General features: G+C 44.5%; 1 protein-coding gene across 5 annotated transcripts in view; it reads right to left on the reverse strand.

The window, feature by feature from the left end:
* The window catches only part of LOC139265813 (sorting nexin-24), a 291,009-nt gene that overhangs the window by 66,518 nt on the left and 205,164 nt on the right, over window positions 1-19,327 (reverse strand). The gene's annotated exons all lie outside the window — the stretch shown is intronic.

A 19,327-nucleotide genomic window follows, 5' to 3' on the forward strand; every position in this document is an offset into this window, starting at 1 on the left:
CAAAGCACAAAGACCCAAGGTGAGCCCGATTCAGATAAAGCTGCGCACTTACACCAAGGAACTGATAAAAGTTATTGGCAGTGCGAACGTAAAAGTATCCTATGATGGAGAGGCACACGAGGTGCCACTGTGGATTGTACCAGGCGATGGGCCAACGCTGCTTGGCAGAAGCTGGATGGAGAAGATTTGGTGGAACTGGGAAGACGTCAAAGTATTATCGTCAGTGGACAATGCTTCTTGTGCTCAAGTGCTGAGCAAGTTCTCATCTTTATTTGAACCAAGCATCGGCAACTTCACAGGTGCCAAAGTACAGATCCACTTGGTCCCCAAGGCATGGCCCGTTCATCACAAGGCTCAAGCGGTCCCCTACACGATGAGGGAGAAAGTGGAGATTGAATTGGACAGACTTCAACGCGAAGGAATCATATCGCCGGTCGAGTTGAACGAGTGTGCCAGCCCGATTGTTCCGGTACTAACATAAGAACATAAGAATTTGGAACATCTAGCCCCTCTAGCCTGCTCCGCCATTCAACAAGATCATGGCTGATCTGGCCGTGGACTCAGCTCCACTTACCCGCCCGCTCCCCATAACCCTTAATTCCCTTATTAGTTAAAAATCTATCTATCTGTGACTTGAATACATTCAATGAGCGAGCTTCAAATGCTTCCTTGGGCAGAGAATTCCACAGATTCACAACCCTCTGGGAGAAGAAATTCCTTCTCAACTCGGTTTTAAATTGGCTCCCCCATATTTTGAGGCTGTGCCCCCTAGTTCTAGTCTCCCCGACCAGTGGAAACAACCTCTCTGCCTCTATCTTGTCTATCCCTTTCATTATTTTAAATGTTCCTGTAAGATCACCCCTCATCCTTCTGAACTCCAAGGAGTAAAGACCCAGTCTACTCAATCTATTATCATAAGGTAACCCCTTCATCTCCGGAATCAGCTTAGTGAATCGTCTCTGTACCCCCTCCAAAGCTAGTATATCCTTCCTTAAGTAAGGTGATCAAAACTGCACGCAGTACTCCAGGTGTGGCCTCACCAATACCCTGTACAGATGCAGCAGGACCTCTCTGCTTTTGTACTCCATCCCTCTTGCAATGAAGGCCAATATTCCATTCGCCTTCCTGATTACCTGCTGCACCTGCAAACTAACTTTTTGGGATTCATGCACAAGGACCCCCAGGTCCCTCTGCACTGTAGTATGTTGTAATTTCTCCCCATTCAAATAATATTCCCTTTTACTGTGTTTTTTTCCAAGGTGGATGACCTCACATTTTCCGACATTGTATTCCATCTGCCAAACCTTAGCCCATTCGCTTAACCTATCTAAATCTCTTTGCAGCCTCTCTGTGTCCTCTAAACAACCCGCTTTCCCACTAATCTTTGTGTCATCTGCAAATTTTGTTACACTACACTCTGTCCCCTCTTCCAGGTCATCTATGTATATTGTAAACAGTTGTGGTCCCAGCACCGATCCCTGTGGCACACCACTAACCACCGATTTCCAACCTGAAAAGGACTCATTTATCCCGACTCTCTGCTTTCTGTTAGCCAGCCAATTCTTGATCCATGCTAATACATTTCCTCTGACTCCGCGTAACTTTATCTTCTGCAGTAACCTTTTGTGTGGCACCTTATCGAATGCCTTTTGGAAATCTAAATACACCACATCCATCGGTACACCTCTATCCACCATGCTCGTTATGTCTTCAAAGAATTCCAGTAAATTAGTTAAACATGATTTCCCCTTCATCAATCCATGTTCAATCTGCTTGATTGCACTATTCCTATCGAGATGTCCCGCTATTTCTTCCTTAATGATAGCTTCAAGCATTTTCCCCACTACAGATGTTAAACTAACCGGCCTATAGTTACCTGCCTTTTGTCTGCCCCCTTTTTTAAACAGAGGCGTTACATTAGCTGCTTTCCAATCTGCTGGTACCTCCACAGAGTCCAGAGAATTTTGGTAGATTATAACGAATGCATCTGCTATAACTTCCGCCATCTCTTTTAATACCCTGGGATGCATTTCATCAGGAAATGGCACGGTCAGAATCTGCGGCAACTACAAAATAACGATTAACCGAGTCTCGTTACAGGACCAGTACCCACTACCCAAAGCCGATGACCTTTTCGCAACATTAACAGAGGGAAAGGCATTCACCAAGCTAGATCTAACCTCTGCTTACATGACCCAGGAACTGGTTGAGTCGTCAAAAAAATTAACATGCATTAACATGCACAAAGGACTGTTCATGTACCACAGGTGCCCGTTTGGGATTCGCTCGGCTGCAACCATATTCCAAAGAAACATGGAGAACCTGCTGAAATGGTTCCACGCACCGTCGTATTTCAGGACAACATCCTCATCACTGGCCGCGGCACCTCCGAACACCTGCACAACCTGGAAGAAGTCTTAAGTCGATTAAACAGAGTTGGACTCCGGTTGAAATGATCCAAATGTGTCTTCCTGGCGCCAGAGGAAGATTGTGGCAGACGGCATCAGACCCACGGACCCGAAGACAGAGGCCACCAAGAATGCATCCACACCACAAAATGTAACGGAGCTGCGTTCGTTCCTGGGACTCCTCAACTATTTTGGAACTTTCTTCCAGGGTTGAGCACCTTGCTGGAACCATTGCACAAGCTGTTACACAAGGGAGATGACTGGGCTTGGGGTAAAAATCAAGAGGCCGCCTTTGAGAAGGCCAGAAACCAGCTGTGTTCGAATAAGTTGCTGGTATTATATGACCCATGTAAACATCTAGTTTTAGCATGTGATGCGTCGTCGTACGGTGTCGGGTGTGTTTTGCAGCAAGCCAATGCTGTGGGCAAGCTCCAACTGGTTACATATGCGTCCAGAAGCCTATCAAAGGCCGAAAGAGGCTACAGCATGGTCGAAAAGGAGGCTTTAGCCTGTTTACAATGTAAAAAAGATGCACCAATATGTGATTGGACTCAGGTTCGAGTTAGAGACGGACCACAAGAGCCTAATCACTGTTTTCAGAAAGCAAAGGCATAAACACCAATGCTTCGTCTTGAATCCAAGAATGGGCACTAACACTGTCTGCCCTCGACTATGTGATCCGCCACAGGCCAGGCACTGAAAACTGCGCCGATGCTCTCAGCTGGCTACTGTTGCCCACCACCGGGATGGAAACCGTGCAGCCCACAGACCTGCTACTAGCCATGGATACCTTTGATAGCGAAGGGTCACCCATAATGGCCCACGAAATTAAGACCTGGACCAGCCAGGATCCTCTGCTATCCCTTGTAAAAAGTTGCGTCCTCAATGGGAGCTGGTCAGCGGTCCCTAGAGACATGCAAGACGAGATCCAGCCGTTTCACCGTCGTAAAGATGAAATATCGATCCATTCAGATTGCCTCTTATGGGGCAACCGCGTTATCTTGCCAAAGAAAGGCAGGGAAACCTTAGTTATGATAGTCATGATGAAGACTATCGCCAGGTCCCACGTCTGGTGGCCCGGCATTGACTCGGACCTGGAGTCGTACATGCACCAGTGTAACACATGCTCACAACTGAGCAATGCTCCTAGGGAGGCTCCACTTAGTCTCTGGTCCTGGCCCTCAAAACCATGGTCCAGGGTCCATGTGCATTATGCGGGCCCCTTTCTGGGAAAGATGTTCCTTGTTGTTGTGGATGCCTACTCCAAATGGATTGAATGTGTAATAATGGCATCCAGCACATTGCAGCCACCATTGAAAGCCTCAGGGACATGTTTGCCACCCATGGCTTACCCGACATTCTTGTCAGCGACAATGGTCCGTGCTTCACCAACCCGGAATTCAATGAATTCATGACCCGTAATGGCATCAAGCATGTCAGATCTGCCACGTTCAAGCCCGCAGACGACGGCCAAGCGGAGCGGGCAGTCCAAACCATGAAGCAGAGCTTGGAATGTGTCACGGAAGGCTCCTTACAAACCCGCCTGTCCCGGGTACTGCTCAGCTACAGAACACAACCCCACTCACTTACTGGGGTTTCCCCTGCAGAATTACTAATGAGTGCTCGTTTCATTAGTAATTCTGCAGGGGGAACCCCAGACGCTCAACCAGGGAGTGCAGGGCTCCAGGTCGCCTTAACCTGTAATCAACTTGCATCAAAGACTTTGGAGGAGGAATGATGTCATGTATGCAAACTCTTTGTATTCACTGTGTAATTATGTATGATGTACCACCTGAGGGCGCTGCTGTTGGAGGCCTCAAGGGTAATCTGCCCAGGTGTGCAGGGGCATATAAAAAGCGGTCAGCCATGCTGCCCCTCACTTTACAGTCGTATTAAATGAATTGAAGACACACAGCTCTTACTCACAGTGCAAGGCCTCGTGGAAGTATTCGATGGTAATTGTAGACATAACAAAAAGAATAGAAAGGAAGACTTTTATTTATATAGCGCCTTTCATGACCTTAGGATGTCCCAAAGTGCTTTACAGCCAATGAAGTACTTTTGAGTATAGTCACTATTGTAATGTATGTGCTCTCAAGAAGTCTTGATTGATTCTACTACTGCTGGCACTTATCCTCATTAATGGGTGAAACATGATAATATGATCACTTGTGCCTAAAAGATCTATTACCTCTTATTCACTGATTATTTCTGATTTAACACAAAATAGAACATGGCATTTGACCTGGTGTACTGACTTGCATGCTATATCAAGAAGCCTACCTGCATAAATTTACTTTTTCCTCTCTCGGGTGACCCCTGTTCCACCCACTTTATTGTCAGATAATTGAAATAGCACACAATCACAACTCCACTTTTTCCGACAGCTTCCTGTATTATTTGCACAGATTTACATCCGTTTCTTCAATTAGCGCCAGTGATATACAAAATAGCAAGACTAGCTTGAACAATAATGCACAAAATTTGTCACACACTCCCATTTCCAAGAGCATTATTTGGGTACAGTCTACTTGCGGACAAAAGTGGCACGTAAGGTGGTCCTTGCTTATGTATGTTTTTTAACTCTGTTCTATCTTTATCAGAGCAACAGCCCAGATAATTACTGCTGTTAACACGAAGATAGAGGAAATGTGTCCATGGAGAAGGTTTTATAAATCAAAATTTCACAAGAAGAATGAACACACAATATACAGCGAGTATGATATAATGAAAAGATTAAAGATATTCCACTTTTAGTAATACAGGTTGAACCTCCCTTACCCAGAACCACCCCTCGTCCAGAACCATTCCCGCCCACTGGGTGGCGCATATTTAGAACTCTGACATGAACAAATTGAAGTCCTTTCTCACTGCCCACTCCTGCAATCGCTGGCCTGACCCCTCCCCCCCCACCCCCCTCCCTGCCCCATGTTCTTTCTGCCACACTCCCAGCCCCAAGCCAGCCAGTCCCGATATCCCCTTGCTCAGTACCTGTACCATCCAATTTAACATGACCATCCCTCGTCTGGAAAAATCCCTTATCCAGAACAGGCCAGGTCCCGAGGGTTCCGGATAAGGGAGGTTCAACCTGCACAACACTGATGGCGAGGAGCTGGTCACCTGCCAGCCAGAAACACTACATGCTGCACAATCAAAGACGATGGGGGGAGGGATTAATATTACTTCCAGAAAATGTTACCAGAAGTTTGTGCAGATGAAAGGTAGATCGAGATAGGTAGATCATTGTATTGCCACCCAACATGTAATACATTGGTCCCATTTTATATATACAGATCTAGTGATCTCCAAGGTAAAAAAAATGCACAAGGACTGTGCTAATACTTCTGCCTCTTAGTAATAGGTTCGACTTCTGCCTAAATACATCAAGTGTATCTTTTCTTTCTGTTGGCTGTTCAGAGTTGTGTATGAAATAAGTTGGCATAGACTCAAATCAGGTTCTTGAGTAGATCCAAATTTATGGCACAAAATACTATCTAATTCAGCACTCAAACTCACTGAAGTAGACCACAGAATAGAAATTAGGAAAACTGAAATGCAATTGTAATGCAGTTTGGAGATAAAAGAACGTGCATGTGTGTATGTATGTCCGTCTGTATGTGTGTATGTGGATATATACATACACATAAACATACATACATATAGATCTCGCAATAAATTAGGGCATCTTACAAACACACACATACACGAGTGTGTGTAAGATCCTCTTATTCATTGTGAGATAGATAGATAAATAGATAGCTCAATGACCACACAATTTACCTCAACAACAAACGCAAGACACCAGCATCAAGGTGGCATTTCAATTTCCTTGATCTGCACTTCTACTAATGGTGTAAAAGCACAGTCAGCATTTTAAAGAACTTCCAACCAGTTCTTGGATCATTGGTATGAATAGGGCTATAGTGCTTTTTTTTCAGCTGAACCCTGTAACCCTCCATCTGTTTATATTTCCAGGTTCTGCTTCCCACTACTACCCACATAAAGCCATCCTCCCATATTCCAATGTTCCGTCACAACCATCCCAGTGCTTCCACACTGAAGATCATTCCTGCTACCACTTCCACACATCCAACACCAAACCTAGAGCCTCTCAACTACCCCACAACCTGCAGGGCATTTAAATCACCTTCCCACCTTTACTTTTTCAGATCATCCTCTCTTCCACTCAGCACCTCAAGAAGAGCTACCCACGTGCAACCTGAAACATCTCTCCCAACCTCATATGGATCCTCAACTTCAAAAAAAGATAAGACAAGACATAATATTCAGTACACAGGTAAACAAACACGATGCTCAGAAAAGTTAATAATTTACAATTCTGTAAAGATATGAATATAAAATAACATTCGTGGAACCTGAAAACACAGCTAGCACTTCCACAATACTTTGAAATGAAGATGTAATTTTACTCAATCACCAGAACATATTATAGATACTGTAATTGTTGACTGTACACACTAAGCAAGAGTGTTGTACCAAATAGTATTTCCAAGGACGCTGACTTATTAAGTGCAGTAACCCTGGGATCAGCTGGAAGGTGGCTTGAAGGGGGCTCGACAAGGTGGATGCAGAAAGGATATTTCCGGCTTGAAGTTTCAGGGTAGAGCAGTATCTTGGAAGCACTAAGAGGGAGAGGTACTCGGATTCTGGGAACACTGGAGGAGGTGGTTCTGGGAATACCGGGGGAATTTCTGGAATCTGAAATAATGGGGGTGAGAGGTTCTGCAATCTGGGATAACAAGGGCGGGGGTGGGGGAAGAAGTGGATCTGGGATAACGGAGGTAGGTGAGTGAACAAGGCCCTGGGGGAATCTACGTGAATAGAGGAGAAAGAAAGACAGAAGAAGGTCTTGGGGAATCTGGAATGGGGTGGTGGGTGGGATCTAAGATAATAGAGGGGAGGAAAAGAGGTCCTGCGGAACTGGGATAATGGAGGGGAGAGAAAGAGATCCTGGGGATCTGGGATTACATAGGGGTGGGCAAAGTGGTCTTGGGGGGATCTGTCACCCTCTATTTTAAGAACCATGTCAGTGCCCCATTCAAAAAATCCACATGTATGATGGTGATACCAGGATCTACCTCTCCACTACCTCTCTCAACCCTTCTATTGCCTCTGCTTTCAGACTGCTTCACCAAAATCTAATTTTCAATAGGCCATTATTTCCTCCAGATAAACTATGGGCAGGCCAACGACGACATTGTCTTCAGCAATGAAGACAAAATCTGTATTCTTGCCACTTATTCCATCCCCCTCCCCGGCTACTGTCTCAGGTTGAATCACATAATGTTCTACGTATCCTCTCCACCATCTCCATTCCTCTCCCTGACTGAACCAGTCTGTTTGCAACCACAGCCTCAGCAAACCGGAGCTGAGCTTCCAACTCCATATTACCTCTATCACGAAGAATGCCATTTTCCACCATTTTAACAAAGTCAACCTCTGCCCCGACCTCAGCCCATCTGCCAAACTGTATGTTCGCTTTCAGTGTCTTGTGTATACCCCTCCCGTTGTCCCACTATTGACTGCGATGCTCCCCAACACACACCTCGGCCACTTCTTTAGGCCCAACCTATCCTGGATACTTCAACTTCTGCATTTTAAATTATTCTCATGAGTTAGAAGAACATAAGAACATAAGAAATAGGAGCAGGAGTAGGCTATTTGGCCCATCGAGCCTGCCCCGCCATTCAATAAGATCATGGCTGATCTGATCATGGACTCAGTTCCACTTCCCTGCCTGCTCCCCATAACCCTTTACTCACTCATCGCTCAAAAATCTGTTTATCTCTGCCTTAAATATATTCAAAGACCCAGCCTCCATAGTTCTCTGGGGTAGAGAATTCCATAGATTTACAACCCTCTGAGAGAAGAAATTCCTCCTCAACTCAGTTTTAAATGGGCGGCCCATTATTCTGAGATTATGTCCCCTAGTTTTAGTTTCCCCTATCAGTGGAAATATCCTCTCTGCATCCACCTTGTTGAGCCCCCTCATTTTCTTATAAGTTTCAATAAGATCATCTCTCATTCTTCTAAACTCCAATGTGTATAGGCCCAACCTACTCAACCTATCTTCACAAGTCAACCCTCTCATCTCCGGAATCAACCTAGTGAACTTTCTCTAAACAGCCTCCAATGCAAGTATATCCTTCCTTAAATACGGAGACCAAAACTGTACACAGTACTCCAGGTCTGGCCTCACCAACATCCTGTACAGTTGTAGCAGAACCTCTCTGCTTTTATACTCTATCCCCCTTGTAATAAAGGCCAACATTCCATTTGCCTTCCTGATTACTTGCTGTACCTGAATACTAACTTTCTGTGTTTCATGCTCAAGGACCCCCAGGTCCCTCTGTACTGCTACACTTTGCAATTTTTCTCCATTTAAATTGTAATTTGCTTTTCTATATTTTCTGTCAAAGTGGATGATCTCACATTTTCCCACATTATACTCCATCTGCCAAATTTTTTCCCACTCACTTAGCCTGTCTATATCTCTTTGCAGATTTTTTTGTGTCTTCCTCACAATTTGCTTTCCCACCAATCTTTGTATCATCAGCAAACTTGGCTACTTTACACTTGGTCCCTTCATCCAAATCATTAATATAGATTGTAAATAGTTAAGGACCCAGCACCGATCACTGCGGCATCCCACTAGTCACTGTTTGCCAACCGGAAAATTACTCATTTATCCCGGCTCTGTTTTCTGGTAGTTAGCCAATCCTCTACCCATGCTAATACATTACCTCCAAACCCGTGAACTTTTATCTTGTGCAGTAACCTTTTATGTGGCACCTTATTGAATGCTTTCTGGAAATCCAAATACACTACATCCACTGGTTCCCCCAGCACCGATCCCTGCTCGTTACATCCTCAAAGAACTCCAGCAAATTTGTCAAACATGATCTCCCTTTCATAAAACCATGCTGACTCTGCTTGATTGAATTCTGCTTTTCCAAATGTCCTGCTACTGTTTCCTTAATAATGGACTCTAGCATTTTCCCGACGACAGATGTTAGGCTAGCTGGTCTTAACTCTCTGCCCTGATATTAAGCCAAGTTTCTGAAAGAAAATTCAGGAGAACAAATAGGAAATATTTAATGTGAATTGCTTTAGCTACATGATCTATCCTTTGTCTTCACAGAAACTTTCTTCCATCTTTGAAAAGAAGCAGTGCATCACATCAGACCTCATTTTAGTTAACAAGTGAATTTATTGAACAAAAGATGAACAAGCAAATATACAATTACAAAGTATTACAAAGTATTTACAGCACAGAAAGAGGCCATTTGGCTCAACAAGTCCACGCCAGTGTTTATGCTCCACATGAACCTCCTCCCACTTCTCTTCGTCGAAAGCAAGCAACATATCCTTCTATTTCTTTCTCCCTCATGTGCCTATCCAGCTTCCCCTCGAATGCATCTATGCTATTCGCCTCAACTCCTCCCTGTGGTATATATAAAATAATAACTAACTCATTGAATGAAACAATAAATGGCTGCAATTTGCAGGCTAAGATATTATTTTGTAAATAACCTTTGTACTGGCAGTATATTTTCTTATAGTCTAACTGTGGGAACTAATTCGACAAACCTATCTCTCTAACTCCCAGACATGAACTGTGTCCATGCATCATTACTCTTCAGTCATGAATTTAAGTACCTGTCAGCTAAATTGAAAAATAACTACCACTCATACACATAACGAAGTAAATCACGGCAAGTTTTTGTTTGAATATGGCTTGACTACTTGCTTAAGCTTTCTGTAGCTTTAGAAACAAATATTCAGAACATTTGTATCAAGTTAATCTGGGGACATGATTATGATTGCAATTGACGTTAGGTTCCTTGGTATCTATGTTGACTGCGGTCGCCTGGCATAAATAGGGCGTTAGCAGCCTGAGAATGAAGTTTGGTTACTTACCGTTCCGTTTACGCTGGTAATCCGGCTGCCACTATTTTGATTGGGGCTTTCAGATTGGTGGCCGTAGCAGCCGCCTGTCTCAAGTGGGAGACCATTTTTAATATGCAAATCAAGGACTAATGATGTACAAACCCAATTGCAATTTGGAAGTATAAATGAGCAGAGTTTGCTGCATGTACACTCCACCCATTTATATAGGCATTGAGTGGATTTGCCAGCGGTCCTTAAAAGCTCAAAAAATGACTCATAACCGTTTGCCACTTTTTATTTTTGCAAGAATGCTCCTCCTAGCCCCACAAAAATACCCCGACCAAGATTGCCTCCCTTCCCCTCGCCACAAGGTCCAGACTGTTGTCCAGCACCACTGTCTGGAGCTGGTTGATTTTCTGGCCTCGCCAACCAGCGAGCTGTATCAGAGCACCAGTTTGGCACACGCAGATCGTCGGATTGATGGAAACGAAACCCGAGTCTCAAAATGGCTCAGGCCTCACCGTAGCAACAATGGACTCACCGTCTGACCACGTTTTTCCACATTAACATTGTGCTCGAATTGGAAGAGATGGTTACCATGCTAAAACTGCACAAAAACCCTTTGTCACAATTAGTTTTGTCACAATTAGTTCATTGGCATCATTACAGTTGCAGATTTGGATAGGTAGAGGGAGCACACAAGTGGCCTGAGTGGAAATTTAAAGAAATGGACTGTAAGTGACTATATTGACCCTTGAAGCTGGTAGAGAAGTCAGGAGGCAAGCCACACATTATATACTGGGCTCAATTTTCCCCAATGCTGTTTTTTTAGCATACTGCAAGAGTTACGCCTGTTTGTTTTGGCCCCGACTTCTCCGAAAAAAACCAAGCAAGTTTCCCCGTTCTATTTTTTGAAATTGGCGCTGCGCAGCTTGTCCTTTAGCTTTGAAGAATGGTGCCTAATGTCTGTGCCGAAAAAAACCGATGTTTCCCCCTTCTGCGCATGCGCAAAAAAAAGGACATTTTTGACATGACTGCTATGGGCGCGCATCCCAGTACAGCTCCCAGTCTGCATTTGGCCATTTTTAAAGAGCCAGTTGTGTGTGAGAACTTTAATTCTCATTGGAAAAATCAGAGTTGCAATACAAGATGCAACGCGGCTCAAGGATCAAGAATTTCTTACAGGATGAAGTGGAGGCACTGGTTACTGCAATTGAGGTCAGATGGCACGAGCTAGACAACAGCAGGGGTTGCATAAAAGTTTCACCAAAAGAAATAAAGAAACGCTGGAGCCAACTTGCCGAAGATTACTGTGCAATGGTGATTACCCCGAGGTCCGGAGGCCAGTGCAAAAAGAATTGGCAGGACCTTGGTCAAGTAGTTAGTGTAAGTAATATTTTCATTTATTCAATGGAATTACAATTGTACATGTGACCACCTGTATATTTCCCACCCAGCAGAAAGACACCTTCTGTAAAAAGTTATATTTCCATCTTTGCAGAGAAAGGTGGCACACAAGAAAAGGGAAAGAACTCGAACTGAAGGAGGAGGCCTGGCAGATCTGCACCCACTGACACCCTTGGAAGAGAGGGTCGCTGCTTTGATGGGTCCTCCCTGCAGAAAAGCAATCACCACTGCACAACCTGGGCCCACACTCGATGGAGAGGGTAATCCTGCAAATTCCACAGTCTGGCTTTGCTAAATGTTAAGTACTGCACGGGCTAGCCATGCTTCGGTTCATGGGGATCTCCGTCAGCTACGCTTCGGTTGATGCAATGTGCTATCATTCATCGTGGTCCTTCAAATCAGCCTGCTGCCTGCGCTGTGTGAGCCTACTCATGCCACCCTGTTCCCTCCTCTGCTGCTAATCATTTGTCTGTTCTGTTATATTTTGCAGAACTTAAGGCCAACCCTGACAAGGCTGAAGCTGATGAGAAGAAGATTCAGATGTGGGCGAGCCTGAAGAGGAGAACATCTTCCATCCCACCTTCCAGACCAAGAGCATGGGGGGGGGGGGAGGGGGAAGTGATGGATGAAGCCCACACTGTTGTGCTCACTCTGGAGAAGGTGCAGGTGCCGCTCATTGAGGTGCCAGCCCCTTTCCTGAGTGGTACGAGTGTTGGGACATTCCATGGTTTCTCTCAGTCCAAGGCTGGGGATTCCAGTGGGGTGCAGCGAGCCACACCCAGGGTGAGGAGGGGAAGGAGCGCTTGATAGTGCTCTCCTGAGGTGCAGGATCCAACAGATGTGGTTCAGATGATGGCAATGAGTGCGGAGAGCATTGACCATACACGATCATTCCTGGACACCATCAATGGGGTGGGTGATGAGATATCGGGACTGTCGGGAGAAGCCACAACACTCTCACGAGAAATGGGAACTGTCCGGGCACATGAGGGAGGAAATGTCACAGGCAGCTGATACAATATCGGTGCACATGAGGGAGGGAATGGCGCAGGTAGCTGATGTGCAGACAGTGAAAGTGAGGGAGGGAATGTTGCAGGTAGTTGACACACTGTTGGTGAACATGAGGGAGAGAATGTCACAGGTAGTTGACACACTGTTGGCGAACATGAGGGAGGGAATGTCACAGGTAGTTGACACACTGTTGGTGAACATGAGGGAAGGAATGTTGCAGGTAGTTGAGACTCTGTCAGGGCACACGAGGGAGGGAATGTCGGAGTTAGCTGCTGCAATAAGGGAACACACCCAGACCCCATGCCCATTGACAGAATCAACTGCCACTCCCGCTCCAATCCCCAGACCAACCTCTGAAGAACCCCAAGCTGGGCCTTCCATATTACCGCCTGCCCACACCCCACCAACAAGAAGTGCGCATTACCCGAGATGCTCAAAAGAATAAGCTTGATACCCGAGAAATGGTGCGCCACCACCAGCGGGCAGGGGTGAAGTCACCAAGACCAAGCGCAGCGGGCGGTCTTAGAATAAGGTGGAAGAGAGATGGGCGCAGCCTTTGTTTGCTGCTGCTGTTGTTGTTGTTACTGTTGTAACTGTTCTCAAATTAAACGTTTTTTGTAAGTTATGTAAATTTAGAAGTTTTAAAAGTTTGTAAGTGATCTTAACTGAAAACTTTAAAATTTGATACAAGAATATTTTTTTATTAAAGTTAAGTACAAACAAGTGTTTGTTAATCTTTTGAATAAAATATATTTTAAATTATAACTGAATCATTTCCATTACTTGTTCCATTATTAACACAACTTTTTGAAGTAAAGAAGAATCATTTCCATTAGTTATTCCATTAACACAACTCAACATTACGGAACAGTTCCAAACAGTAAACATGGTCAACTTGGAATAGTTGCCGCTGAGCCTTCAGGCAGCAAAGTGTTCATGGATGAGCTGCTACCGCAAGACTTGAGCAATTGTTAAAGGGATACGAGGGCCCGCCCTCCTCTGCCATCGTCCTCCGGGTTCAGGTAATTGCATGGCTTCCTCGTGCTCTTCCTCCTCCTCTTCGTCATCTGCATCTTCCTCCTCATCATCAGCCACTCTCACCTCAGGTGGGTCTTCTACTATCAGCTGCTGTTGTCTCATGATGGCTAAGTTATGCAGCATGTAGCACACTACAGTGAATTGACCGACAATCTCAGGGGAGTATTACAAGTAGCCTCCGGAATGGTCCAGGTATCAGAAAGGCTGTTTCAAGATGCCAATGGTCCTCTCTATTATGCTGCGCGTCGCAATGTGCGACATGTTGTATTCCCGGTCAGCTTCCATTCGGGTTACATGTAGGGGCGTCATGAGCCAGGTGGCAACGCCGTACCCTTTGTCTCCCAGCAGCCAGCTCTGCCCTTCTGGCTGCTGATGAAACATGGCAGATATAACGCTCTCGCGTAGGATGAACACATCATGGTGCTCCCAGGGTATCTTGCATCAACTGACATGATGTGATGCATGTCGTCACACACGAGCTGCACATTCATGGAGTGGATGCCTTTTCTGTTCCTGTACATCTCTGAATCCTCCAAAGGTGCCTGCAAGGCGATGTGGCTACAATCAATGCAGCCCTGTAATTTTGGGAAGCCAGTAATCCTGGAGAAGCCCACAGCCCTTTCACACATTGCCTGGGCGGTCATGGGGAACTTTATGTAGTCATTCCTCCAGGCATGTAGTGCAGCAGTCAGTCACCTGCCAAATGCAGATATGTGTTGCATGTTAAGAAATGGCGTACACATCCCTAGTTGTGGCCTGGAAAGATCCAAATGCATTGAATGAAAGTGCAGCTGTAACGTTCACTTCAACTGACAAAGCAGTCTTCCTGACACTTTTGGGTTGCAGGTCTGCTTTTACTAACTCACAGATCTTGGTTACAACTTCTTTGCGGAAACGCAGTCTTCTCACACAGTCTGCATCACTCAGGTGCAGGTATGAATGCCTGTCTCGATATACAGGGCGATGTGGGTAAGGCCTCCTGGCCATCATTCTACGTGCTCTGAGGTTCCTCTGGCGATGATGTCGAATCAATCATCTCCTCTGCAGCACCATCATGCAGAAGGCTTGCAAGAAGTATGGCATTGTCAGTATTGCCTCCATGATTAAATTGTATCTTTGCAAGAAGCTCAAAGCAAGTATATCCTTTCGTAAATATGGAAACCAAAACTGCACGCAGTATTCCAGGTGTGGCCTCACCAATACCTTATATGGCTGTAGTAAGACTTCCTGCTTTTATACTCCATCCCCTTTGCAATAAAGGCCAAGATACCATTGGCCTTCCTGATCACTTGCTGTACCTGCATACTATCCTTTGTGTTTCATGCACAAGTACACCCAGGTCCCGCTGTACTGCGGCACTTTGCAATCTTTCTCCATTTAAATAATAACTTGCTCTTTGATTTTTTCTGCCAAAGTGCATGACCTCACACTTTCCAACATTATACTCCATCTGCCAAATTTTTTCCCACTCACTTAGTCTGTCTATGTCCTTTTGCAGATATTTTGTGTCATCCTCACACATTGCTTTTCCTCCCATCTTTGTATCGTCAGCAAACTTGACTACGTTACACTCAGTCCCTTCTTCCAAGTCGTTAATATAGATTGTAAATAGTTGGGGTCCCAGCACCACTCGTTACTGATTGCCAACCAGAGAATGAACCATTTATCCCGATTCTCTGTTCTGTTAATTAGCCAATCCTCTATCCATGCTAATATATTATCCCCAACCCCGTGAACTTTTATCTTGTGCAGTAACCTTTTATGTGGCACCTTGTGAAATACCATCTGGAAGTCCAAATACACCACATCCACTGGTTCCCCTTTATCCACCCTGTTCGTTACATCCTCAAAGAACTCCAGCAAATTTGTCAAACATGACTTCCCCTTCATAAATCCACGCTGACTCTGCCTGACCGAATTTTGTTTTTCCAAAATCAGGTCGCCACCCGAGTATGGACCACACCCAGGTCTGCGCATGCGCAATAGGCTTGCTTAGAATGGGAAGCTAAGCATTCAAATGAGGACATTTGGAGCCACGAAGTCTAATGCAATTCTTTAATTTTAGTTATTTTTCAAAATACCACCCCACCACTGACCGAACGTCTCCTCACCGGGCTTGAGGGTCATCTGGCAGAATCGCTCCCATGCCCAGACACAGGTCCCCCCCTCCCCGAGCCTGCTGCATAGTGTAAGGGTTCTCATCCCTTCAGTTCGGCTTCCACTTGAATTAAGCTTCACGATGCATATTTAATGTGTTCTTGACTCCCTCCAAAACTTATAAACAATGGCATCTTTTTGCGACGATTTTTTAATGTGCGCTGGTTTTTCTTAAGTGTCCAGAAGGTTTTTTTGGGAGTAGTCACATATGCCATCCTAGGAAAAATGTAAGTTGATGAAACTTGCTTAAATGTGGAACAACTGGCGCAGAGATCAGGTTACTCCTCCTATGATGCAAAAAAAAACTAACCTAAAAAAATCGTAACTAACTGAGTTACGCTGGTGCACCATCTTTGGGGAAACTTGGATATTTTAATTTAGGCAAAAAAAAACAGCGCATGCGAATAAAATGGTGCAGAGAACTGGGGAATAGATACAACTTTCCAAAACATTTCCAAATGTGATTATGTCACTAATAAGTAAGCTTTTGGCAAGTTAATTTCTCTTCAGTCCAAGGATATATTGCCCAATCACTTTAGTATGTACGTTAACATTGTGATTGCCATCAAATAAGATTTTGCAGCTGGTTGGAACTGGGAATGACGAAGTGGGAAACTGCTGTTTGCCCCACTAAAACAAAGAACCTTCCCTTGACCCCACCTTGCCCAGGAGGAACAGCATTGTCACAAAGTATGTGAAGTCATCAAGGAGGTGAATGCTTTAAGAAGCATCCTCACAGCTGTTTCTATGTAAGTAAAATAACCTCAGTCTGTATTGCGCAGGGAGCATAATTGTACATAACAATATTTCATATACCTAGGGGTAGATTTTGACTTTGTGCACTGGTGTAAAACCGGTGAAGTCGATGGAAATAAAATTTAAATCCAGAGATGTAAAACAGGCTATCGATCATGATCAAGCATGTTACACTATTGCACAAAATCAAAATCTACCTCCTAATCTCCAGGAAGTTACATTTTTCTCATCTACAATGTAAATTTGTCCCACCTCTACTAGCTAGAAACATTGGCAGCTAAAAGCCACTAGGTTGGTCTGCCTGTGTTGGATTCTGGGCAAAAACAAAAATGGAATCACACAAGTTCACAAAGCTCATTTAAATGTTAACTTGTAAGCACTTCTGTCTGGTATGAGAAATTACAAATATGAACAAAGACTTGAAAAATTGGGCCTTTTGTTTGTTAGAACAACATAGATTATGGGGAGATATAATAGAAATCTTAAAAATTATGAAAGTATGGGACATGGTAGATAAAAGCAGACTGTGTCTAGTAGTTAATGGGCAAGGATGAAGGGCCACGGATACAGTATTAAATGCAAGAGATTTAGAACAGAGTGCAGGAGAAACTTCTTCAGAATTGTGAGGCCAGGGAATTCACTTCCAGGGTTAGTGGTTGAGACAGAAATTATGTCCGCATTCAAGATTAGATTGGATAGGTGGATGAAGGAAATGGGGCTGAAGGGATATGGAACAGGTTGGGTAAATATGATTAGAACTATTTGGTCGCATGGACTGGCTGGGCCAAATGGCCTGTTTCCATGGTGTAACTTCTGTTTTTCTATGTATTTCTAGGTGGATCATGGTTTACAACCAATGTGACACTAAATGTTCCCCACCCCAATGTTTCTCCTCTTTAGTTAAAATCGTAAAGGTTTGACTATTTACGATCAGAGTGTGCATTATTGTAAATTCAATCAGCATTTCAAATTAAGAACACAACTTATTTTACAATCAGTTGAACTATTTTGAGAGATCTTCAGCATTAAAGTACAGTACCAGCTCTAAATATAGTGAACATGGGTTCAATTATCCACTCATAATAACTTCTATTATTTCAAAGAACTAACTCAACATATTATCTCTGCTCAAAGCAACTGTTGCATCAACAGCCACTTATCTGCTTATGTCTGCAACTTCTGTGAAATCTGGAACATTTGAGAATGTTACACATGGTTTAACTCTACCCTCCCTTGATGTCCATTCCTCAATACAATAATTAAATTGTTTTGTAGGAGTTAAGCTTCCCTCCTGAATTTAAGAATGTCTACTATTTCCTTGCCTAACACAATTAGATTAGGTTCTTATTCACAGCTGAGCTAAATTCTGCCCCACATGCTCCTTCTGACCAATCCATAAAGTGGAGCTGATTTGGAGGGGGGGGATGCGGGGGTGGAGACAGACAGATCTGGGCCAATCCTGGATGAAAGATTTAAATGTCAGTACAGTGATGCAACACTTGTTTGTTTCAATGGTACACAAGCACTTTAATTTTATATGAGTAAGAATAGATGTGTTTAAATTTACTACATGCTACAATGTAATCATGCCTTCCAGACCCAGTGGCCTCGATATTAATCTGAAGGCTGGGGGGTGGGGGTGCAGGTGTTGAATTGGGTGGGGGAAACTAGGAAGTCAACTGAGCAGGTCAGAATCTGCGATCTCAACTCAATTGAACCAATCAATTTTGACTTGCAGGTTTTGCGCCTCCAAGTTGCGCAGCGGGCATGATGTACACCCGAATGACGCGATCTCAGCTGTATGTAAAGGGACATTGCACAAATGTAAATTAGAGATGTTCAGGATGAATGGTGAACATAGAGCAAGGGCAGCACCCACATTTAATGATGCCTCGCTGGAATTACTGCTGGGTACAGTCAGGTGGAGGAGATGGCACATACATTTCCCCAGCAATGGGTGGAAGAAACCAGCTGCTCTCACAAAAAGAGCGTGGTTGGAAGTCACTGAGGAAGTGAGCAGTAGGAGTGTTGTGCCCACGTCATGGATGCAATGTAGAAAGCGGTTTAATCACCTAACCAGGTCAGGAATAGTGAGTACATTTGCTGATTCAACGACATGCTGTGCTTTAAGCCCACATGCTGTGCTTTAAGGACCTACAGCACAGATACTCATACTTCGGTGGGTCCACTTAGAGAATTAGTTGGGTTTTCACTTGCCGATTTACACCTAACAAATGAGCACAAGCAGACACTGATGGCAGGGACAGCTGTGGAGAGTCCACATTGAGGGGCACAATAGCTGACAAGCTCAACTTAGCTGGACACAGATGCCGAACCCCTGGGGCTATCAATGAGAAGGAGAATGCTAAAGGTGCATCAGCAACTTCGCCAGAAACTGACAGATATGCCATGCACACTCGCCACAATAGCGGAGAGGATGGAGGATTTCAACTCGATCACTAGTGGATTGGTGGTGCAGGGAACTTTGAGAATGTCTGCCATGGAGAGACAGTCCACCTCCATGGAGCTTTAAGCAAGGCTCTCAAGTGAGTCCATGCAGGCCATGACTAACTTTTCTGCTGCCTGAACAGGATGACAGATACCTTATCCGTGGTCTTATCTTCACCAATCTGGTTTGC

The sequence above is a fragment of the Pristiophorus japonicus genome, chromosome 1, assembly GCF_044704955.1.
Source record: "Pristiophorus japonicus isolate sPriJap1 chromosome 1, sPriJap1.hap1, whole genome shotgun sequence".
Taxonomy (NCBI): domain Eukaryota; kingdom Metazoa; phylum Chordata; class Chondrichthyes; family Pristiophoridae; genus Pristiophorus; species Pristiophorus japonicus.